The 26,188-nt window shown below is 30.9% G+C and overlaps 1 protein-coding gene and 1 non-coding gene across 2 annotated transcripts in view; both read right to left on the reverse strand.

The window, feature by feature from the left end:
• NEGR1 (neuronal growth regulator 1) overlaps window positions 1-26,188 on the reverse strand; it is a 919,240-nt gene that overhangs the window by 782,981 nt on the left and 110,071 nt on the right. The gene's annotated exons all lie outside the window — the stretch shown is intronic.
• On the reverse strand, window positions 491-649 carry LOC126007774 (U1 spliceosomal RNA). The gene has a single exon (XR_007495258.1). It is a non-coding gene; the product is annotated as a U1 spliceosomal RNA (small nuclear RNA).

Genomic DNA, 26,188 nt, shown 5'->3' on the forward strand with positions numbered 1-26,188 from the left:
ACATTTTAAAAAGGACATGATGCTAAACACGTCACTATTACTTTTGACCCCAAACTAGAAACATAAGAATGTTTAAGATTTGGATTTCTGAACCTGAAATCTAGATGGAACATGTATTTTATTTAGATTTTGTTGTTGTTGAGAAGCTTCCCAAAGAGGGACTTTTAGTTATATCACTGAAAGGCAAAAACAATGATCAAAATTGAAGGTAAGAACAATGCAATATTTTTTCCTTTTACATTTTATGTAATTTTCTATTGAACATATAAAATGCCACACTGTCTTTAGTTGAGAAATAGCTCCCTGATTAAAAAAAAATCAATAAAGAGGGACCCGAAGCACACGTTACTAATGGGACTTAATCAGTAATAGTACAATGGATAGGGTATTTGGCTTGCCTGTAATCAAACTTGGTTCAATGTTTATACTCCATATATTCCCTTAAGTCTGCTGTTAGTAATCCCAGAGCATAGACTCTTTTTCTTCCCCAGCGGAGAGTGCGAACGCAGTGCCCCACTACCACAAATTATGCAGTCGAGTTTTCCACATTTGGGGAAATCGCAGGGGTCAGCACATCCGGAGTGCAATGGATAAGCCTTACACTGGGAAAACCACCTTCGTGATCATATCTCCCCTGTCAGGTAAGTATAGAGCATAAACTCTTGATTGTCCAAAGTTTGACTGAAAAGTCAAAAAAGATATGAAAAGAAATATGACTGATACTAGATATAACTAGATAGATAAGTATATACATAATGTTAACTTATAGAAAAATAAATATATTTATATACTTTTTCTCTATTATATTGAAAGCTTTGTTTAAATTCTCAATCTGGACACAGAGTCTGGATTTGTAGACAGAGATATAGAACAGTAGGTAAGTCGATGGCCTTGCACAAATATGACCAGGACTTTATGCCTGGAACCAGATATAGTCCCCGAAGTTTAATGAAAAGTGATCTTTGGGGCTGGAGAGATAGCATGGAGGTTAGGCATTTGCCTTGCATGAAGATGGACAGTGGTTTGAATCCCGGCAACCCATATGGTCCCCTGAGCCTGCCAGGAGCAATTTCTGAGCACAGAGCCAGGAGTAACCCCTGAGCGCTGCCGGGTGTGACCCAAAAACCATAATAAAAAATAAAAATTATAAAACAAAAGATCTTTGAGTGCAGTTTTAAGAGTTAGTCTTCAGTACTGCTGTATGTGTCATCCCACTTCCCTCCCTGCAAAAATGAATCTGGGTATATAAATTTTTAAGGTCAGTGGGACACTATCAACTATGAGTACTATTATAAAATAATAATGGTTTCCAGACATAGTAGATAAGACATTGTACCTGTCTAATGACTCACCACATGGGTGTTAAATGAGAGCAGCTTAGAAAGCATGTGAGTGAGAAGTAGGGAAGAGTACTAATTTGAAATTCTTATCTATAGTCAGCTCCAGATATTCTGTAATTTCCAATGGATGATAACATTGTCACCATAAGTGGGAGATACCTTAGTTATAAGACTCTACCTGTCCAAAAGAGAACATATGTTGGCATTCACTGAAGGTAAAAGTTAAATTTAGAATATGAATGTTGATTTTTCTTATGACTTCTGCTATGCCATCATGATAGCGGTGTTGACAACAAATGAACTCTCATGCAATAAATGTAGACTGTTAAAATCAAGAGCATAATTAGTTTCAATCATAATTAGGCTCCACTTACTAGTCTATGAACTGCATTTTAACTTTAGATGCTATTTTATGTATAACTAGGTTGAACACCAAGCAAACGTTAATCAGCCTTCTTAGAAGAGAAGGAAGTTATTAAGTTAGTAAGGAAATAATCCTGAGCACTAATATAATTGCTTCTAAGCTTAGAGGTTCAATAGAAGGGTAATAGAAATATTCCTTTTCAAAATATAGCAAAATTTTCTACTTGAGGAGTGTAGTGGAGGGGGTATTGAAAGATTTATCTTTATCTAATAGCATTTCTGTATTTTATTTTATTTTTTAACTATGAGCACATTAAGAGAGGCTGAGAAAGTAAAGCTATAAAGTTTAAGTTAAAATTTATCTATCCATCAGATCTCTTTGAAAAGTATGATCTGTAAAGCAGTAAATGCATTAGAGTTAGCATTTTAAAAGAATTGCTTTGCAAAGCATATATCCCTTTGAATCATGAATAATAGCATCCAATTTACAACATTCAGGTTTAACAGTTTGGATTTCCTTAAAGTCATATGCAGCCATTGCAAGTTAGCTAGAAAATTATTAGCATATATATGCTAATATATGCTGATATATACAAATTGAAAAATATCTTAAAACTCTTGAATCAAAATAAAAATAAGAAATTTTAATTACAATTACTTTACTCTATATCATGAAAATAAAATAGCAACATAATTTCAGGCTTTCAGCTACACAAATACATAAACACATAAACATTAATACTTAGATGTCTTAACTATTAAATTGTAGTTTGTTAAAGCAAATATGCTTAGACTTCCATATTTAAAACAGCTTAATACTTAAAATATTAAATTACATATATAAATTACAGATATAAAGATAAAACATTAGACTTTTAAATGACCACTCAAATCCTTTTCACTTTTTTTGTATAGAAATAATTCTTAGAAAGAACTACTTCTTAGGTTTCTAAATAGTTGTTAACACTAGAGTGTCATCTAATATACAGATCATGAAAATTTTTAAGAAAACTTTTCCAGCTTCTTGAAAATATAAATATTATTTGAAATATTTAATAAGTGACAAATTAATGTTAATGTATTTCACTCATAACTTAGTGCCAATTACCTTTGAAAACATATTTCATATGAATTTATTACTGCTGACTAGAAAGTACAAGTGAAATTGATGTTGCTTTCTTTGGATGTTCTTTAAAAATAAATGGTGCTATTGCTAACCATGTTTACTTACCTTTTTATCTTTACAACTATATCTCTATTTACTGAATTTTACTAACAAATATTAAGATGGAAATGTGAAATCCCTTTTTTCTGGCCTAATGTAGACTTGTGAAACATTTCAACCATAAGCCTTCAAATATGTAACTAAGTCACTCACTAATTAGATGTGAAGACAATTAAGCATGAATTCTTTAGTCCTCAATGTTCCTTATAAAAAGTTTAGTGACTACTTTATTTGTTCTATCATTCATATTATCAGTGTCTTGTAAACAAGGAGTCATTACTTGTAGGATAATACTATTTACATTAAACTCTAACACAAATTTTTGTACATTAACATGCCAGTATTGGAAGCACAAAGAAAACATCATGAAGACATAATTAATCATATTTTTAGGCATTGGAAAATCCCATGTTGGCTAGATAGAGAAACATATTATTTTTAAAGCACCAACTGGCATTTGAGATAATTTTTGCCTTTGTGCATGTTATATCACTAATAGTACTAATATTTTAAAAAAATTCCTTTGTTCTTCATATCCCTTACTGCCTGATATATATGCACCAATGGGAAAAAAAATAACTCTTCTCAGTTTGTGGGCAGGACACTTCTGGCAGGACATCTGCTAGTTTTACATTCTTTTTATAGGCCAGACTGTAAGCAGAGGGATGTTCACTTGCCTCAAGGTATTTTTGATTCTCAAGTACCACCTGCTCTAGAAACTGTAGCCAAATGTTATCTAAGAGAAATGTACTCAAATATAGAAAATAAATTCTGGAACTATAAAGAACTGTCTAAGTACTGTTGAAATTCACTCTGGAAATTTGCATGCATCATTTTACTGGAGATGAATACTGCTGAGTATTCTCTTCAAACAACAAACATTTTCGTCCTACATATCCTTCACAAAACTAGACACAATACTATAATGCATTGGCCTAGGATGATTCACGTGCTAAGACTATGTTTCAATAATACTAACAGTGACATGTGCTTATTAGCATGTAAATTGATTAAGAGGACTATGACAATCATCCAAGCTGTCTTTATAGGTCAACCTATGGCTATGGCTGTCTTATAAAACCTGACTACACATACAAACTATAGTTGATCTATACTGGATTCTTTAGCTTTCAGTTTCCCTCCAGCACCATGTTGCATGGCAGTTGATCAAAACAGTATTTTCTAGACCTACTTGTTGCAAAGTTTTCAGCAATGATTTAGGTTCTGATGATGAGAATTAGAAACTTAGCGAAGTAGGAAGTGAGTTGGAACAATCTATACTCATTTAGACATATGAGAAATAGTTATTCATGGTGCAGATGACAATAGATATGTATATCAGTGGTTAAGGTAGTACTTTCTTAGTTAGGTAGTCAGGAAACAATATATTCATTGTCTCTCTTTACATTGTTGTGACATAGCAAATCTGGAAATTTGCTATAGGAATTTTAATTGCAAGGCCAAGCCTATACTCTTCTTTTCTCTTTCTATCTACTTTAAATATTCAATATTCCATTAAAATAAACTTCTCCAAATCATTTAAAATGATTGTGGTGTTGTTCATTACCTCAGATAAATTAATACATGAAATATGTACAGTAATAGGCACATATTTATATTTAACATTATATATAAACAATATACATGCATTTCATTATTAGGAGCTATTTCATAAAATTTTAAATAAACATGATTTTTGTTGTTCGTTCTTTTGTTTTTATTTTGGGGCCAAACTCAATATACTCAGGGCTTAGTCCTAGCTCTGTGCTCAGGAATTACTTTGGAGGTAGTTGATGGACCATATGTGGTGCCTTGGATCTAACAGGATCAAGAGCATTCAAGGCCTACCACCTTAAATTCAGGGCAAAACATATTTGTCTATCTCTCTGACTCAAAATATAATTGCTATGCCTAACTACTGTACTTCCTAAGCAAATTATTTAATCTTTTAGCTTATATGTAATAAAAGTACCCCGGAGCCATAATGATAGTACAGTCATAGGGCATTTGCTTTGCACGTGGCCAACTGGGATGGATTCAGATTTGATCCTCAGAATCCCATATGGTTCCCCGAGCCTGCCAGGAGAAATTTCTGAGCATAGAACCAGGATTAAACCCTGAGCGCTGCTGGGTGTAGTCCAAAAACGAACAAGAAGTACTTTGAATATTTTTTTGGAGGGTGAATCTTGGTAAACCATTTTAGTATAAAAATTGTAATTGATTTTTATTATGGTCTACCTGTTCAACCAGTGCCAAGCTTAGAAATGAAAATGTTATTATATTTGAAATAGATTATCTGATCGGATTTTGACTCCAGGTATGAGGCTGATATTTCTTACATGATTTATTCTGGTGGATGTAAAAGTGCTATTTAGTTTGACAACATTTAATATTCAGTTTGAGAGAAACACTAAGACATATATTGAAAGATTATTAAACGAATAATTAAGGGATTTATTAGCAGTTACTACAATTTACAATACATGTCACATTGCTAGCATTAAGAAATATATTACAATGTAATGTGTTAACTGTAATTTGAAATGTCTGAACAAAGTACTCTGGGAGCTGAGATGGAGACTTTCAAAAATGGCTTGTGTATGGCTTCATTATCATAATCAGCAATTGTAACCTGAAATTGATAATGATTTTGACACATGAAGAAAGACATTATGAGTATTAAAGGTCAAATTGAATACATAGATTCACCTTACATATTATAGATTCATGGTATAATTAATGCAGAATAAATGGAAATAGCTAATAGGACAAGAGAGATTTTACAGCAGGTAAATAATTGCTTTGCATGAAGTTTCCAGAGTTTGATCCTTAGCACCACATATGGTCCCCAGAACATAGCCAAGAGATATCTTTGAACACATCATCAGTTATAGGTCCCAAACATCAATATGTACACCTGTACCCAATAAAATGAAGGCAAATTAAAATATATAATGACTCAATAAGTCTCACTTACTTTCAACCTGGCATTACAATATTTATTTATTTCTAAAAAAATAAACTCTTCAAAGTAAATACCCAAATAAATCTCTCTTGGTCATTTTCTGAAATGCTTGCATTCTCTAAGAAGATAGTTTCATTTAACTGAGACTTATGATAAGTTTAAAATAAAATATGTAGATAATTAGTTAACAATATCCAGTAATATGAGACTCTGAGCCATAGCCTTACATATATGAATATTTGTATCACATATAATTTTAGTGTTAGTGTCTGTTAAACTATCTGAAAGCTAAACAACTTTTGCATTGTATTGTTTCTAAATATTATAAATATAATCATCGTATTGATTGTAAAAAAAGTTAATCTAGATTGTGATCCTTTGGGAAATAGCAAAATTTATGAATTCTGTGAATGTATATTTGTAATTTTCTAGGAGAAAGCTTAACATGTCCTTATAAAAACAAACTTAATAAAGTGACATAATGGCTATTTACTCAAAGTATTTGATCAATTACTCTGTATTAAAAACATATAACAGGTCATTTTTTATACCTTAAACTAATATAATATTGCATGTATTTAAATAATAATAAAACTAAGATATACTTACAAAAAACAAAAATATACAACTGATCTATTTAATGGTAAATATACATTAGTTGTAGAAGAAAATAATATTTTTAAGGACCATACACACCCTGCAGTGCCCAGGGGTAACTCCTGGTTCTGCAATCAGAAATAGCTCCTGGAAAGCTTGAGGGACCATATGGGATGCAGGGGATAAAACCCAGGTTAGCTGCTTGCAAGGCAAATGCCCTACCTCTTGTGCTATTGCTCCGACCCCAGAAAGTTTTTTTTTTTTCCTCCCAACGAAAGCATTTAGGTCTATTTTGCTTCTACGGAGAATACATAAACTGGATTCCAATTTTGCCTCATATATAAAATTAAAGAGGTTTCTCAATCATGAATATCAAAATTAAAGAATCAAGTCTTTAGGATAAAACATAGGGTAATAGCTTTATGACCTTGAAGTAGGAAAACTTTCTTTAAAAGAATGTAATTAAAAACTGATTCTGGGGCTGGAGAGGTTGCACAAGCGCTTCTGCCTTGCACTCGCTAACTTAGAATGAACTGAGCTTCGATTTACCCAGTGGTCCCACACGCCAGGAGTGATTTCTGAGTGTATAGCCAGGTGTAATCCCTGAGTGAGCGTCACTGGATGTAGCTCAAACCTCCCCTTCCAAAAAAAAAAGTGATACCCTGAAATTAAAAATATTTTTTAATAAAAGTATTGTTAGGAAGGAAAATTCATAGAATATAAAACATTCACTATTTGGCTATCTAAAGAAGAATTTTTATCTGAAGTATGTAAATAACCTATAGAAATTAAGTAAGCATATTATTTAAAGAAGTAAACAGCTTAAATGATGTCATAAAATATATAGATGAAAAGCTGATCGAAATATGGCCAATAGGGTTATGCATCATAAAATGTGAATTAAGATAATAACTATTATATACTCATTAGTCTAAAAATTTTAAAAATTAAAAATGCTTTTTATTGGAAAGAGATGTGGTATTACCAAAAATCATATATATTTACTTAGTGTAATTTCTAAAATGTAAATATATCTAACTTTAATATATACCTAATTTATGACTCAGATATTTACTTCAGGTATATATCAAGAAAAGGAGTAAATATTCCCATGGATGATTCAACAAAATTCTCATAGTAGTTTTATTCACTATATTTACTATATAAACTATAGTTTTATTTACTACAGTCAAAAACTTAAAGTGCTTTAACTACCAGTAAATAGATAAATGTATTACTAACTTACAGTTTCTTAATATAATGGCATAAAAACAAATTTTATATAAATGAGGTAATGACATATATAATATGGAATTGCATATATATTCCTCTGTTTCTATGGTATAGAAAGTGACTAGATAATACTGGCTTCATTTATATTAAATTCAATACTTAGTAAAACAAATAAACATTGATAGAAGTGAAAAGAGTGGTTACATCTGGATAGGTGAAGTGCAAAGAGAAAATTCTTTGAAATGATGAGCTATATTATAGTTTGTTCTGGTCATTAGGCACTCCAATGTATTTATAAGGAAATCACTGAGCTGTAAAATTTATAGTGCACTTTCATATCTCAATATGTATATTTTGCACATAATTTTAAAATGTTTATTTTCAAGAAAAATATATGATCCAAATATATACAAATATTGTTTGAGAAGTATCAAAAATTATTTATATCAAAACATTCCGGCTAGACCAAAAAATTTTTACCTATAGCCTTTGTTTTATAGATAGAATAATTGCAAATATAAAATAACTCATTAGGAAAATGTATAATTATGCATGAATATAGCTATACAGATATAGGAGATAGTATGTATCTGTAAATAAACAAAACAATTAGTGTTGAAATTAGGATTCTAATACATGTTTTTATTAATCTTTTAGATACCATGAATAATTTAACATTTTCTAAAATGCTCATTTAACAAAGTCTAATTTAGAAAGCTTGAAAATAAGGCTTATCAAAAATAAAATCCTTTTTTCCTATCTATTTTAATTCACAGAGAACAAGTAATTCTGAAATTATAATATGTAGAGTATTTTATATTTTATTTTAATACATACTTTTTATAAAACTGTTTAAAAATGATCAGTAATAAATGTGTTGGAAGTTCATGAAACATAATTCACTAGAAATAACAGAACAAAATTGTGCACATTTATATAATGTATATTTGATTTTAAATTTTGTGGTGTACAGGGTTAATTTTTTTCATATTGGAGCAAAATAGTGTCTCATATTTTTATTATGTAACTTTTATGTAAACAGTTCCCTAGATATTCTTATTATTTATGTTATATCAAAGCTGCTCTACTTAAAATTGCATAAATTTAGGTGTATGCTGACACACCCAAACTTTACATTGTGCTTAATAGTACACTGACATTTTAAAAACACTTCTACCTCCATACACACAAAAGCAAAGGTCAATGTTTGCTTCACCTATAATATATTCAAAGCCCTATGCTATATTTGAAATTGCTGAACAAGTAAAAGATAAATTATATAACACTCTATATCAGAACTTTAAAGGCAATATAATAAATATAATAACTATACCAGAGCATATTCAAAATTTTACTTCAAATAATAACTAAAAGTATACTAAATGTCGAAGCATCTAGATTATCCTCATACATATCTGAGAAGATGGAGACTATAGCTATAAATCTTTTCCTTTACATATTATATAAAAAAAAATCTAGGTTGGGTTTGTGAAATGCAGAAAATATAAAAAGGTAGAAAACAAAATATACTGTCAAGAAAGGTAGATGAATGTTATTAAACTTCTTCAACCCATTTTTCTGAACAATAATTTTATATAATTATTTTTAAATAATCCACCGAGTTAAATAAGAATAAGGAGACCTTATAAATCAATCTATTATGTAAAATAAATTAACAGCCATTTATTTGTTGACTAATGTGAAGGATTGCTAAGTTTCAAATAAAATAATATTACAAAAATATTAATGTTTGCTTAAATAAAAAATACTTTTTTTTTTGGCTTCTGGCTCTGTGCTCAGAAGTCGCTCCTGGCAGGCTTAGGGGCCACCAGATGGGGCTGGGATTCAAACCCCGGTGCATTCTATGTTGGCCGTGTGCAAGGCAAACGCTTTACAACTGTGCTATAGTTCTGGGCCCTAAATTGTTATTCTTTTTTGTGGGGGAGGTTGTGGGGCACACTTGGTGACGTTCAGAAATTACTCCTGGCTTTGAGCTCAGAAATTGCTCCTAGCTTGGGGGAACATATGGGACACCGAGGATTGAACGGAGGTCCATCCACGTGCAAGGCAAATGCTCTACTGCTAAATTGTTATTCTTTTTGTTTTGTTTTGTTTTGTTTGGACCACACCTGGTGACACTCAGGGGTTACTTCTGGCTATGTGCTCAGAAAATCGCTCCTGGCTTGGGGGACCCAATGGGACATCGGGGTTCGAACCGTGGTCTATCCTTGGCTAGTGCCAGTAAGCCAGATGCCTTATGGCTCCAAGCCACCAATCTGGACCCTAAATTGTTATTCTTGAGGATATTTCTTCAAAAGTATTATTTAGAACATAATTGTAATTATTCATTGTTAGTGATTTCTGCACAAAAATATAATTCTTATATTGTTTGAGAAAATACACAATACCAACTCCTTACTCTTAATAAACTCTTAACTGGATTTTGTTACTATTAGAACAAGTTGTCTCCATCTATTTTCAGAAAACATTAAACCACGGTTCTCAACAAGCTGTTCTCATTTATAATATAATGTATTTGTAGTGTTGGCAAATGGGAAATCCCAGAGCGAGTAAATAAACAGGAAGCTTCATCTAGTATTAACAATTCCCCAGGAACTTATTTATAAAGAATGGCTGTGTGTAAGAAATGTGTGGTTTCATACTTAAAAGAATATTTATATATAATAGCTTCTCGGTCTTTTGGCTAATAGGATCAAGTGTAGTAAAAGCATATTTATATTTTCTCCATAAATCATGAGAAACTTATTACTTTTTCAAACACACAAACACATGTGGAATACATATATGCATGTAACCTTGAGCATGCTTTATGCAGACAAATTATATTCTCACAAAACTAGGTATACAGGCATATATGACTGAAGCATACTAATACATATGTTGTATGATTGGTAGTTTTTATATTTGTGTAGCAAACATTTTTTTGTAAAGCAAGGTATTTTTTATTGAAAGTTATTTAGAAAGAGTTTGAGAAAAGAGAGAAGTATGTGTTTAAGAAAAAAGACAAACTTCTCCAGAATAGAAATAAGTAAGCAAAGAAACATAAAGATAGGCAAATGAGATAAACTTCCTGGGAGAACATGGACTTGAAGATCAATCTTAAACACACTTCTTAATTATAGAAAATATTAGCATACATAAAATAGATCTAAACAGTGGGTAGGGTGATCATTATCATTTAAATAGCATTTAGTAGTTATAACTTTAAACATATCTATAAATATTGATATCATTTAGATTTGTAAATGACACTAGCACTTAGTATGTAGGAACGTAATTCTATGACTTCCTAAATAGAAAGCACTGAGATTCAATAGTTGTGTTAAACTGATTAAAATGAAAGATATTATCTGTAAAATATTAAAAAACCTATATGCTGGTAAGAAGATTCTAGCCACATTTTGAATATGTTTAAATAAACGGATATATACTTTGATCACATATTACACATTTTGTAAATATTACCTAACATGTCTTTGGTATATAATATAAATTAAGAATAAATATAGTTGGAATACACTTCTGAAATACAGTTCTCCTGAAAAATTCCACAAATTTTAAAATCTTTTTTAATAAAAATTATTGCTTTATTTTGGGGACAGAGAGATAGCACAGTAGTAGGGTGTTTGCCTTGCACACAGCCAATATAGGATGGATGGTGGTTTGAATCCTGGCATCCCAGATGTTCTCCAGAGCCTGCCAGGAACCATTTCTGAACACAGAGCCAAGAGTAATCCCTGAGCGCTGGAGGGTGTGACCCAAAAACCAAAACCAAACCAAATCAAAACAAACAAACAAAGACAACCAAACCAAACCAAAACAAACCCCCAAAACTATTGCATTATTTAAATACCCTGGTTTACAAAGTTGCTCATAAGAGTTATTTCTGGCATTCAATGTTCTAACACCAATTTCAACACAAACAAGGTGATGTTGGGCCATTGTCGTGGTGACTGTTTGTGGTGTGTGTGAAGCTACTGAGGGTTCAGCAGGATGGGTCTTACTCTTTCTTCAGCCAAGGCACCTCATGGGTTTCAACTGAATGACTGGTCAAAGATGAGATGTGATTGGCTTGCCTCTCTTCAAGAATAATAGCAATCCATGAAGTTTGTCAATAAACTGATATAGTAGGGGTTATGGTAGTGAGTGTGTCTCAATAAGGATCTCTTTGACTGGAATAATTTGTTTTAAATACTATTCAGCTATTCATTTCCATGAAATTCATTTCTAGAGAAAGATTGTTTTGAGTCAATTATGATTATAGAAGTAAAATAGTTAACATAATCCTTGCTTTATTTTAAGTATTTTATAAGACTGAGATAGTGTTACTATGATTCCTGTAGTGTGTTTAATAACTACAAAAGAAAAATACTCCAAGAACCTTCTAAGAATGTTCAAAATTAATTTTTCTTATCATACCGTATGAGGTAATGTACACATGTTCTAGGACCATAATAATGATACATTTGTGGCTGTAATTGCAATAAAGGTGTAGATAAAATAATTAAAAATAATTCCTTATTATATTTGGATTTGTGAGTGTGAACATTTAAATGCCTATAAAATGAAACAAAAGAGGTAAATACATTTATTTGGTATTATCTTTACATAAAATTTCACAATTGAAAGAAGATCATTGACTAGGAAAATGATTCTGTCTCAGTGCTATTGTTGTTTCATGGATTTAAAGAATAGAGGTTTTTGAAATTTTTAAGGTTAGGCACAATTAAACTTACTTTGAACTAGAAATATATAATTTATATAGTGCATTTATTCTGAAATATAATGCCTGAGCAATTGGAAAGGGAATGAAAACTGTTCTCTCTTCAACTGCAGAAGTTGTTTTCTGCAAATCTCTTACCTTAAGGTTTGTTATTGATCAGCAGTAAAAGAGTAAGAAAATAAGAGTAGTTCTGAAGTTTTAGCTTCCTCACAATCTCTGTAATCTCCCCAGACCTAAATAAACAAACATTTAGTAGAAACTATTTCTTTTATGCCAATTGCAATTTCAAGATAATATCTCTAGGTTATGTCTTCTTGCTATTTTTTAGGACGTTCAAACCTGTCTATGTCCCTCACTACACTCCAATCGGGAAACTGCTGAAAACACAAAAACAAAATAAAGCAAACACAACAAAACAAAATAACTCAGAACAAAGCCTAAGTCTCTCAGTCTGGAGGTTTAAAAAAATTACAAATGGAGAGGTGGACATTGTCTGGCTAGAGTACATAACAACCATGATCATAACCTATGGCTCAATAGTCCTCCATCAAGTTCATGGTTCCTTTCAGCTTCTCCCATTGCCTCTGGTTACTTTAGTCCTGTCATCAAATTCTCTTAGTGTGGTTTCACTATCCAGTAATTTTTCACTGATCATTCAGGTGGGATAAACAAGAAGTTGGGTGAGGGGACACCTACAATTCCTGATCTCTAAAATTACAACGATTGTATTAGAAATTTAAATTATATAGCAGCACTATTATTAAGTATATCAAAGTATGCATTCATTTAGAATGGGTACTATTAAATGTAGCTAACTAAAAATCAGTTTAAAAATATTTTATTGAATAATATAAATCTATTTACAATTTTGTTTTCAATAAAATTATAAAAACTTAGTATTAAGTATAACATTTAAATTATTTTTTGAAAACAAGGGAATATACTTTTATCATAAATATATACAGAAAAGAGTATGCAATATGAAATCGATCAGATATAGTAACCCGTGCTTATTAATTATGCATAAAATAGCAGAATAGAAGAGTGAGAACTACAATGCTTTTTATGATTCTTTATTTCTCACGCAGAACCATGAAGCTTTATTCGAATTAGACAGGTTATATAAAAATAATAAATAAAATCTATTATTTTCTCCCAATATAAAACCATGTATGGAACACCAAAATTTCATGTTATTACAATGGTGATACGGCTGTTTGACTAGTTATAACTCAGAACTTACAACATAAAATGTTAGTAATTTTTGTTGTTCCTCAAGGTTGCTTTTCAAACAATAAAATAATTCTATTTGATTACAAGAATAGCAAATTTTTGAGTAAAACTTGTAGGTGAAGTAGGAGATTGCTCATTCTGTAATATCATGTAAATATTTCCTAAAATCCTCAGAGAAATGCGTGCATGCATGCGTGTGTGCGTGCGTGTGTGTGTGTGTCTGTGTGTGTGTTTGTGTGTGTGTGTGTGAAAGAGAATAAGGGAGAGATTGCCTCAGTGTGAGACAGAGTCAGTAACGGAAAGGAGTGTTTTGTCAATACTATATCTGCATTATTACCTGACTGTTGCAAATTTTAATAATACATTTTAAATAAAACTATAATTTTAAAGCTTTAAAAATATGCAACAGTATTTTAAAAGTCGCTTCCATATTAGCTTTAGTGAAAACAATTCTGAATCTTAATTATATATAAATTATTTTACGTATACTTCATTACAAAAACTATGAGGTGCCCGAAATTATCATGTGTATTCAGAAGATCATAAAATTCATATTTTGAATTAAAATTGATTTCACTAGAGTGGATATTATATTGTAAAATAAGACAAGGATCAGTATTCACTATCTTCTTCTATTTCTAAAGGCATAAAAGGCCTTGGAATGATCCTCTGGTATCTTCTTTTAAATTGAGGTAGGCAAGGCAGTCCAAAAAAGTACTTAGAAAGAATGAAAATCTCAGAACCAACATTCTTGTGATTCCTTTTGTTACCAGCTTCAGAAAATGAAATTCATCACTTTTTCCAATATCTCACTGGTATGTGTGCAAAGAAGAGTCATAACCCTTATTTAATCTTTTATTACATTAAAACAAAGATGTATTTTAACTTATATACTTGATCTATAGAAATGAGGGACATATATACATACTATATACATAGCTATGTGCAAACCTATAATCCAAAATATACACAGAACTACCAGAGAAGCATCCAGATTAAATTATACCACAGTAAAAGAGTCATGAGTATTCACACCATAGATGACGATATAACAATCTTATTCACAGTAGTAGGAGCACCTGCATCCATTTATTGGGTGCGAGTTTTAATAGACTCATTTGCTTCCTATATCAACAGCTTCATTCTTAAATTTTATCTCTTTGTTTTTTTTTTTTTTTTGGACCACATATGGAAATGCTCAGGAGTTATTCATGGCATTGCATTCAGGAATTACTTTTGATAGTACTAAGGTACCATATGGGATACAAGGTATTGAATTGAGATTGGCCACTTGCAAGGCAAATACCCTACTAGATATATTTCCCCCCTTAAAAAAAAGTTCTTGTGCAGAAGTGAAGAATCTTGTGATTACATAGAGTTCACTCTCTTCCTAACTGAACTAGAAAATCTCCTAACACAAGATCCCTCATTAAAAGTTTTAAGCTAACAGGAGAAAATTCCTAGGCCTCTCACATTAAGTCATCTGAATATACCTGATCATTGCTTCTGTTGACTTTGTAGAGCAATTGCTAAAATTGAGCAAAAACTCACCAAAGACCATTTTAATCCTGTCTCTATAAAAAGCAGTTTCAACCAACTATATCATAGGAGTGTCAAAAATTTCGAACAATGGTTTTGTGCTCTTTTTTTTCCTACTCAAATACTAACATTTCTGTATGCCACACATTCATAAAGTCTAGAAATATATATATATGTATATATACATAAACATATATATATACATATACATATACATATATATAGGTGCTTTAGTTTTTGAGTTAGTTAATCCTTGGCCCAGTTTTATCACTCATTTCAGGATATTTGTATTACCACCTTCTATTTGAAGAGCTATAAGGATGATGCAGAATGCTCCCGGTAGATTCATAAAGGGATTTGAATATCCTTTCCTAATCTCAAAATACTTCCAATAAGTCTTCTAATTTTTGATCCAGATTTAGATATTATTTTGAGTATACTGTGTTTAAAAGAATATGCATCTTGATCTGGAGGGTGATACCATTGAATTTTTTTAACTTCAAAAAAAATAAAACACTTAAAATAGAGTTAAGTACAAAATTCTAAAAAGTGTGAAAACACCATGAAGAGTTACTATTGACCTCTAATAAGTAATTTTACAAATTTGTGAATGATAGACATCTTGTCAAAACAAGTTAAGATTTTAAGATATAATTTTTATGTTTTCTTACTATAATTTTCCCTAAAATAGTATTTATATATATTACTAAAAATTAAAAGCTCTATAGGAAGTACAATAATCTAATTTGTAAATAAATCCTCAATAGATTTTAACAGTTTTAACATACATATTTTATGAGTAAAGGATCAGTAAGTAAAAGTTAGATGTTTTTAAAAAACAATCTGAGAGATATAGCTTATCAGTTACATCACAATATTTCCATAAAGAAAATAAATTTATTTATATATTCTTGTTTATAATACTGTATCTTACTTCCTAACATTGTTTGCTCTAGTTGGCTAAACTAAAGCAAAATTGCTAATGAACATTTAATTGAATACTACTTTCAAGCTAAATGTTATACAAATATATATATTTATGGAAGTAACATAAAAATAAGTTTTAAAAATAATTATTGTTCAAATGCTTATTTGAATTTTAAAGACTTATTCAACATGGACTTAAAATTTATATTATTTCATTTATTTGGATAAACACACTAAAATAAATCATAAAAATAAACATTTTCTTGAATATATGGATAGCTTAAAGTTTACTGAAAATAAAATATATGAATCTAGGAATTCATTACATAATGTATCACAGTGGACTTTGACAATATTTTACATATAGAAAATAACAGGTGTTTATAAAGAAGAAATGTGGAATATTTATGTAATTATACAGAAAATATTAAATAAATTATGAAATATGTAGAAGTAAAAATTGAATTTCTGCTCAGTTTGAAATATAAAAGAAAGAGGTCTAAAAATTAGATTTTCCTAACAGTAATAATTTGAAATTTACACAATATATTAAAAATTTTAGAAATAAAAATATTATTTCTAAGGGCTGGAGCAATAGTGCAGTGGCAGGGAGTTTGTTTTTCACGAGGCTGATCTAGGACAGACCTCGGTTTGATCCTTGAAGTCCCATATGGTCCCCCAATCCAGGAGCAATTTCTGAGTGCATATCTAGGAGTAGCCCCTGAGCATATGTATATATGTATTTCTATATTTCTATATATATTTCTAAAGACATACTTCATCAATATGTGATTTTTATCACTTTACCAAAATGTATTTACTTTTTGAAATTTAATCCTCATTCTTCATGAAATTTTTAAAGGAAACAAAATAAACAACGTCTAGATAGTATTTCAATGATAAATCCATTATTTACTAATAAAAAGTTGAGTCTAAGTAGGAATACAAATAATGAGAAAAATAAAATAAATTCTTGTTATACAAACTATAAAAATAGTGAGTTTGAAGTTAAGGGCAAATAAAGTTTTAAACAGATAAAAGTAATAAATTGCCAAAGGATAAGCAAGCAGAAAAGTCTAATTTATTTGAGTGTTTGGAATAGAATAAAATTGCAAGGTCTAAAAGAATGAATGAAAAGAAATAGACATTGATAGTATTGACTAGTTTCTCAGTTAATAAGATTTCAAACCTATGTTAAGTAGCTCTGAAGAAATAGCTTGGAGACATCTTTTACTCTTGCTTTTGTTTTTACACTCCATATATATTTGATTAGAAAAATACTACTAACTGCCTTCAAAATATAATCAGAATAAAAATTATTTTTTATCTCTTGCCTGATCATAGCAATAATCTATAATCCCATATCATGCTTTGGTAGTTTTTACCCTAAAGCATCTTATCAATGCATTTATCAACTGTTCACTTCAAAAAGTAAATTAGATATTTTAAATTGTATGTTCAAACTGCTCAATATTTTCCAAGTTGTTTTGAATCAAAGTCATGGCTTTACAATAATAAGTATAAGTATATAATCTGTGCTGATCTGTTACAGTTAGGGTTGAGAGATCATCTCCTATTACCTTTTTGCTTATTGCAACTACTCTGGTCATTTCAATAGTGACTAATTATCTCTAAATTTTTGTTTCACAGCTAAATATATAAAACTCATCAAATGAATCATGTATATTTATTTGTAAATTAACCCTGGCATATAGAAGAGTTCTTAGCCAAAATGCATTGACTATTTGGCATATGAACTCATAGAGAATGAGCAATTAAAAAAACACCTAAAAGAACAGGAAAATATATGTTTTAGATTTTTAAATTTTGTAGCACACAATCGACCATGAGACAAGTCAATATTTTATGGTGTCAATCCAGTAGGTAGTATTATAGAAAATCTAATGGGAAATTTACATTGTAATGTATCTACATCTGAAAGCCTAACCAGTAGGTATCACAGAAGACTCAACTAGCAACAAACCAGGGCCAAGTAAATCTTTAGATAATAAGAATATCATGAAGATATATAATAATCATTTAAAGTTGACTTATATTTGTCTAGGATTTGGTGATTCCAGTTCTCTTTGTGTTGCAACAAGCAAAATGAAGTAAATTTGTGCCTTTATGTAGGAAGGCTATTGAGGCTATTGGTGAAAGGCTAGTCACACAGGTGTTGGGATTGGTATTTTAAACATTTAATGTCTAAAATGACTGTATTATTAAGAACTGGGTAGATCATCGTGTCAGAATAAATTAGATAAAAAATAAGTACTGACGGAATGTTTCATTTTCTTTTTCCTCTTTCACCCTTCAAATCGATGATAAGAGCCTCTAGAAGGACTCTGCCCACTTTCCGAGTATTAGACTTTTACACCAGTTTACTACTTTTCTCTTCTTCAAACCAAACTACGCAAATTTAACTAGCTAGACCTGCCTCCCAATTAGAGGGGGAAATTAGGGAGGCACCTAGACCAATCAGATGCAAGATTACTATGTAGTAGGATAGGTACATAGGGGACCACACAATCTAGCAGCCCTGTGGGTGAGGGAAGAGGATATGGGAGATAGGACAAAAACGGAGGTGTAGGGAGGACAATTTGGTGATGGGAATCCCCCCTGATGTTACGTAAATATTTAACTAAATATTATTGTCAACAACATGTAAACCACTATGATCAAAATAAAAATTATATTAAAAAAAGAATTTTAGGATTAGTCTTATAAATCATAATGCAAATTAAAGGAAAGTTTGTTTTATAAAAAAAAATAAGCACATGTGTTTTCTGGTTCATTGTGCCTGAGCACATGTACCAGATGTCACACTCATTTCTCCTCTTGAGATGTGAACTTTCCTACTTTCACGCTGGTTTTTATACCCAGGCTCTCTCTGTCTTCGGAGAAGCCTGGCGTGTTATTCTTAACTTTACCTCTCTCTTTCTTATTCTCTTCTTTCCTTTATTGGTAACTCCAAATAAAATACTACTCTTTACTTTAAAAATAAATAAACTATTCAAATGTCCTCAAAAAATAAAATAAAATGGTCTTAATGTACTGATTATAACACAAATGTTTCACATTAGTATTTAATAGTAGCAAATTAAAGAAAAATTAAAATCTCATATATAAGCCACAAGGTGATTAAGTAAGTAGTTAGTAATATTGAAAATACAATTGTTCTTCCTAACTAAAAGCTACACAAGAATTTCTACTTTAGGCTAAAATATGTAAGAGGTTACATTTATGGAACAGCACAAATGGCAGACCTAATAAAAGAAACAGCCATCTTTAAGATATAAAATTTAATCATTACAGAACAGTGATTCCTGGAAAATAGAACACAAAATATTTAGCTCAGAAACTACATCAACTTTATTTTCATAAGTGAAAATATGAAATAATGTATCAATAGAAAGCTCAAATTGTAGATTAAAATTAGTATAGAATAATTTAATACAGAAGTAACGATATCAAAAGAATATAGACCAGGTGGGAAACATACTCTTTTCCAAAAATATTGTCAACATTTATATATTTATTCTTGGGTCATAACAACAGATATGATCCATGGGTGACCAACTAGAAACAAATATGTCTGTTTCATCATGTGAAGGGCCAATTACATAATTTTACAAGTTAGTGCTCCTAACCATAGACCTACATGAAGAAATAAAGATAATTAAAAAGTAAATATGTAGGAAAAATGTAGATGCATTTTAATATTAATTCCCATTTAAAAATTGTTTAAGCAAAAATATAATTTATTTATTTATTTTGCTGTTTGGGCCACATCATGTGATGCTCAGGGGTTACTCCTGGCTATGTGCTCAGAAATCGCACCTGGCTCGGGGAACAATATTGACGCCGGGGGATAGAACTAACGTCAGTTCTAGATCTGCCCTACTACTGTGCTATTGCTCCGGCCCCATAAGCAAACATTTTTGAAGTGCATCATAGTATTTATAAAATGATCAGTAAAATAAAATATAAAATTGAATAAAGAATACAGGAGATAACAGGTAGTACATTCTTACAAAATTTTTAAAATGTACTTTAAGTGATACCACAGCAGAGTAAGCTGTAAATGGGAAGTCTTTATAATAAAATCGTAGAGCAAAACCTAAAAAATAATGATAGATATTCAGCAATAAACTTACAGATTTTTTCAAGTGGAACAATAAAAGTATACCTCTAATAAATATTTATTAAATTTATTTATTAAATGCTATAATTTACTATTAAAAATAGAATAGCCTGTAGCAATAGTACAGTATTGATGCCTTGATGGTAATTGACCAAGATCGGAATCCTGAGACACTTATGGTTGGTTACCTGAGACCTGTCCGAAAGAATTCCTGAGTATAGAGCCAGGAGTAAGCTCTGTGCATCACTAGATGTGGCCTCAAACCAAATACTATAGGGAAAAAAAATTGAGACAGTGAAACAAAATATATATTTCTTGTTGATATATTGAAATAAACATTGTTATTTAAAAATATATTTGACAGTGATAAAGGAACTTCTTCCCAATATTTCTCCCCCAAATACTAAAGAAATGCATACAAAAGCCATAAAAATTCCAGTGCCTGTCTTCAAGTAAATAGGGTAAATAATATTAAAACTTGAATGAAAACATGGATCTCCCCAAATAATCAAAGCAGTTTTGAATAATATGATGGGAGGCACCACATTCCTGTCTTTAAGATATACACAAAGCCTTAGTAGTCAGGGGTGTTTAGTTCAATGTTTTCAGTTTAAGTTTTTTAGTTTAAGATATTAGACATTGGCCTATAATGTGACCTCCCCTAGTTCAATCCAAAGCTTGTCATTGTGGTCTTCAGAGCTCCATTAGAATGATCCCTGAGCATATTATCAGGAGTAAAATTTAAAACACAGCCTATAAGTACTCAAAATAAAATTAAGAAATCACAAATAAATACTTCGATATATAGTTAATTTATGACAATATATTAGGTATTATGTGGAGAAAGGAGAAAGCTTTTTCAACAAATATTGCTGGGAAAACTGGTCAGTCATATAAAAATATAAAAATTGCATCCCTGTCATAAACTTAATTAAAATGTTAAAATATTAATTAAAATGTATTAAATGCCACAATAGTAGATGTGATTACATAAACTTTATTGAGAAAATCATATAGCAGACTACTAATGATATTAATCTCAAAGATATCATAAGTGATTCCAGTCTATTGACAAATAACATCAAAACAGAAATGAGTAAGTTGGATAACCTAAAACTAAAAAGTTTTGTAATGGTTAAAAAAATTACAGATGTCAGCAAAAATAAATAGAAACCCTACAGAATAGGTGCTTGTTCTAACTCCATACATCTGACAATGCACTATTATCCAAGATAAGTGTAAAACTCATAAAGATCAATGAAAATAACAATTTTATCCAAACTGTGTAGAGAGGTGATGAATAGCACTTCCTTCAAGAAAACATACAGATGGTCCAGAGGCAACTGAAATTGTTATTGTCACCATTTACTATCAAGAAATGCAAATGTAAATGACAGAAAAATATTGACTCATACTCGTGAGAATGAATGCAGTAAAACATCTAGAAACAACTTGTGTTAACCAGAATGCTCTTTAAAAGGATCACTTATTTATTCTTGGTAAAAATATAAACAGATTCAGCTTATGTATAAAAGAGTAGAATGGGGCCCATAGAGATAGCACAGCGGTGTTTGCCTTGCAAGCAGCCGATCCGGGACCAAAGGTGGTTGGTTCAAATCCCGGTGTCCCATATGGTCCCTCATGCCTGCCAAGAACTATTTCTGAGCAGACAGCCAGGAGTAACCCCTGAGCACCGCCGGGTGTGGCCCAAAAACCAAAAAAAAAAAAAAACCCAGTAGAATGACTTAACAAAAAAATATATAGTAGTCACACATAAACAGGTGATTCCACTTCTGAAATTTATACTAATTATGCAAAAATACTAGCTCTTAAATATGTATGTATGTGCTAATTTACTGCACTTTTAGTGTTATACCTGGTTGATTACTAGTTTTTTTTTTCAGAAATCATTTATTTCAGTGTTCACGTGCCATGGATCAAACCCAGGTCTTCAAATGCAAGCCCCATGCCTCGACATTCTATATGATCTTTCCAAGTTCTGCAACACTAATTATAATAGCCAAGACCTAAAAGCAACTCAGATGCCAAGGGTAAATAATTACAAAGAAATTATGTCACATATGGAATACTACTTAACAATAAGTGGAAATCTTTCATTTACTGCAATTTGAGTGAACTCTAGGATATTATACCAAATGAAGTGCACCATGCTCAGTGAACTAGAAAGAGAAAGACAAATAGACATATTATTTAAAGAATTTAATGATTCTTTTTATTTTAGAACACAAATGTAATTTTATCAGTGATAAGATTTTTATATAGGGCTATAGTAGTCATGAAATTACAAATATAGAATAATAAAATATTTGTACTTAATAACAAGGTTTCAAAATACTTGAAGTCCAAACTTAAGTTTCTAACTCCTTGGCCCCCAAAACAATGATATATAAAAGCTCATGACTGCAGATATGAACGAAGTACTTATATCTATAATGATCATTTATCAATAATGATAGAAAAAGTAAACAAGGTGTCATAAATGATAAAACTTTAAGAGATCTATAACCAATTTAATTTAATTTTGTACTGATAGAATATGAAAGCAGAAAACTATACAATATTTAGAAGCACAGATGAAATGTTTACTAATATATAGTTGATAAGTTAGGTCATGAAATACATTAATATTTTTAAAAATTCATGTCATGTTTTCTATTCATAATGAAATAAAATTATAATTAAATTATAAAAAGTTACTGGAAAAGTTTAATATAGTAAAAATTATATAGCATGCTTTTAAGTAAGTATGCCTCCTAAAAATAATCAGAAATAAATTAGAAATCTACAGTTGGTTATTAAGTAATATTTAGAGAAATTTCCTACCATGACAGGTTATATTTAAATGTGAATCTCCATTTAAAAATGACAAAATAGATAAAATTTATAATGTATTCAAAGGAAATGAGAGAAGACATTGATAAGCAAATACAAAAAATGATAATAAAACCGTGAAAGAAAAGTAAAGGAACTGGCAAATCTTTTACCACCCTGATCAGGATAAAAGTATAAATAATGTGTCCTTATCAGGGCTAACATAATTATAAACTTATAAATATTAAATGAATGAGTTGTGTTGGGAAGGTTGCACGGTGAAGGGGGGGTGTTCTTGTTATGACTGAAACCCAACTACAATTATGTTTGAAATCACAGTGTTTAAATAAATAAATTATTCTTTAAAAAAAGATGGAAAAAAAGTATAATTTTGTCAACATTCTCCACAAATTTTATATCAAATTGAACACAAAAGATCAGCATTCACTCACAGGAAAATTAAATATAAATTTAAGCAACTGCTGTAAGATAAATTTTATATATGTTTTTAAAATTGAAATCTATTCTATGACCTCGATATCAGACTCAAAACCATAAGATATATTGAACAACACATAGGCAAAACACTCCAGGACATTGAGACTACAGGCATCTTCAAGGAGGAAACTGCACTCTCCAAGCAAGTGAAAGCAGAGATTAACAGATGGGAATATATTAAACTGAGAAGCTTCTGCACCTCAAAGGAAATAGTGCCCAGGATACAAGAGCCACCCACTGAGTAGGAGAAACTATTCACCCAACACCCATCAGATAAGGGGCTAATCTCCAAAATATACAAGGCACTGACAGAACTTTACAAGAAAAAAACATCTAATCCAATCAAAAAATGGGGAGAAGAAATGAACAGACACTTTGACAAAGAAGAAATACAAATGGCCAAAAGACACATGAAAAAAATGCTCCACATCACTAATCATCAGGGAGATGCAAATCAAAACAACGATGAGATACCACCTCACACCCCAGAGAATGGCACACATCACAAAGAATGAGAATAAACAGTGTTGGAGGGGATGTGGAGAGAAAGGAACTCTTATCCACTGCTGATGGGAATGCCGTCTAGTTCAACCTTTATGGAAAGCAATATGGAGATTCCTCCAAAAACTGGAAATCGAGCTCCCATACGATCCAGCTATACCACTCCTAGGAATATACCCTAGGAACATAAAAATACAATACAAAAACCCCTTCCTTACACCTATATTCATTGCAGCACTATTTACCATAGCAAGACTCTGGAACCAACCAAGATGCCCTTCAACAGACGAATGGCTAAAGAAACTGTGGTACATATACACAATGGAATATTATGCAGCTGTCAGGAGAGATGACGTCATGAAATTTTCCTATACATGGATGTACACGGAATCTATTATGCTGAGTGAAATAAGTCAGAGAGAGAGAGAAAAACGCAGAATGGTCTCACTCATCTATGGGTTTTAAGAAAAATGAAAGACATTCTTGCCATAATAATTTTCAGACACAAAAGAGAAAAGAGCTGGAAGTTCCAGCTCACCTCAGGAAGCTCACCACAAATAGTGATAAGTTTAATTAGAGAAATAACTACATTTTGAACTGTCCTAATAATGAGAATGTATGAGGGAAATGGAGAGCCTGTTTAGAGTACAGGTGGGGGGTCGGGTGGGGAGGAGGGAAACTTGGGACATTGGTGATGGGAAAGTTGCACTGGTGATGGGTGGTGTTCTTTACATGACTGAAACCCAAACACAATCATGTATGTAATCAAGGTGTTTAAATAAAAAAAAAAGAAATCTATTCTATGAACAAAAGTAGATTAGTTGTTTGTTGGTAAGCATGTAGATATGGCAGATAAAGAATAGATGGAGAGACTAATACTCTGAAACTTTGGGAAAAATGGATACTTCCTACCTAGATTAAGGTGATGGTTTTATGGTTATATATTTCAACCATATATTTGATTATATAATTGATTATATGGTTGAAATCATATAAATATATAAATCTGTATAAATTATATATATTCATTAAATATAAAGTATATAATTACATATTATATAAAACCTTATATAATATAAATACATATATTTGATTAAACGACTAACAAATTTAATTGACAAAGTAAATCCAAAGTACTTGATCAGCTTCTACATTTTATTATATTATAAAATAATTCATATTGTGTTCAATTTTAATAAACAACATTAAAGAAAAATAGAAGTATGATTCTACAACTATCCATATTTCTAGTCATTAGTTTATTTAACAGTCTTCTGAAATTATGTTAGGATTAATGGTAGTAGATGTTTGATGTTAACTTATTTTACAAGCTCCTCTTTACCACATATACATATAAATGCAGAAAAGCTTAAAGTGTTATATAACCAATTATTTTGCGTGTGTGTGAGTGTGTGTGTGTGTGTGTGTGTTTGCTTTGTTCTGGGGTCACACACTAAGATACTCAGGGCTTCTTTCCATTTTGCTAGATCACACTAGTACATAGTATCAGCTAGTGTGAGGAACCAATCTGGTATTTCCAAAACTAAAGTATACACTTATGCCCTCCGACAGTTCTTAATAACCAATAAATTATTGGATGACATGTGTAACAGGTCTCTTATTCAAGTAAGAACATTCTAGTCATGAAAATAGTCATGAAAATAATTCTGAGTTTTAAGTATGCACTGAAGCACATCTGGTAACAAGGGAAATTTATGCTAAAATAAAGTGCTTCCATAATATAGAAATATAAAATATTTAATATTCTATGCTATAAACAATATAGCAGCACTCATTTTTAGAGAAGTTAAAATTATTTGCAAAAGAGAATTCTATAATATTAGAAAGAAGAAAGTAGTTTTTTTTGTTTTGTTTTTGTGCCACACCAGGTGATGCTCAGGGGTTAGTCATGGCTCTGTGCTCAGAAATCGCTCCTGGCTTGGCGGACTATATAGGACTCCAGGAGATCGAACTTTGGTCCGTCCTAGGCTAGCATAGGAAGGCAAATGTCTTACCACTTGTGCCACTACTCTGGCCCCTAGAATGA

Source organism: Suncus etruscus, chromosome 4 (genome assembly GCF_024139225.1).
Source record: "Suncus etruscus isolate mSunEtr1 chromosome 4, mSunEtr1.pri.cur, whole genome shotgun sequence".
In the NCBI taxonomy this organism is placed as follows: domain Eukaryota; kingdom Metazoa; phylum Chordata; class Mammalia; order Eulipotyphla; family Soricidae; genus Suncus; species Suncus etruscus.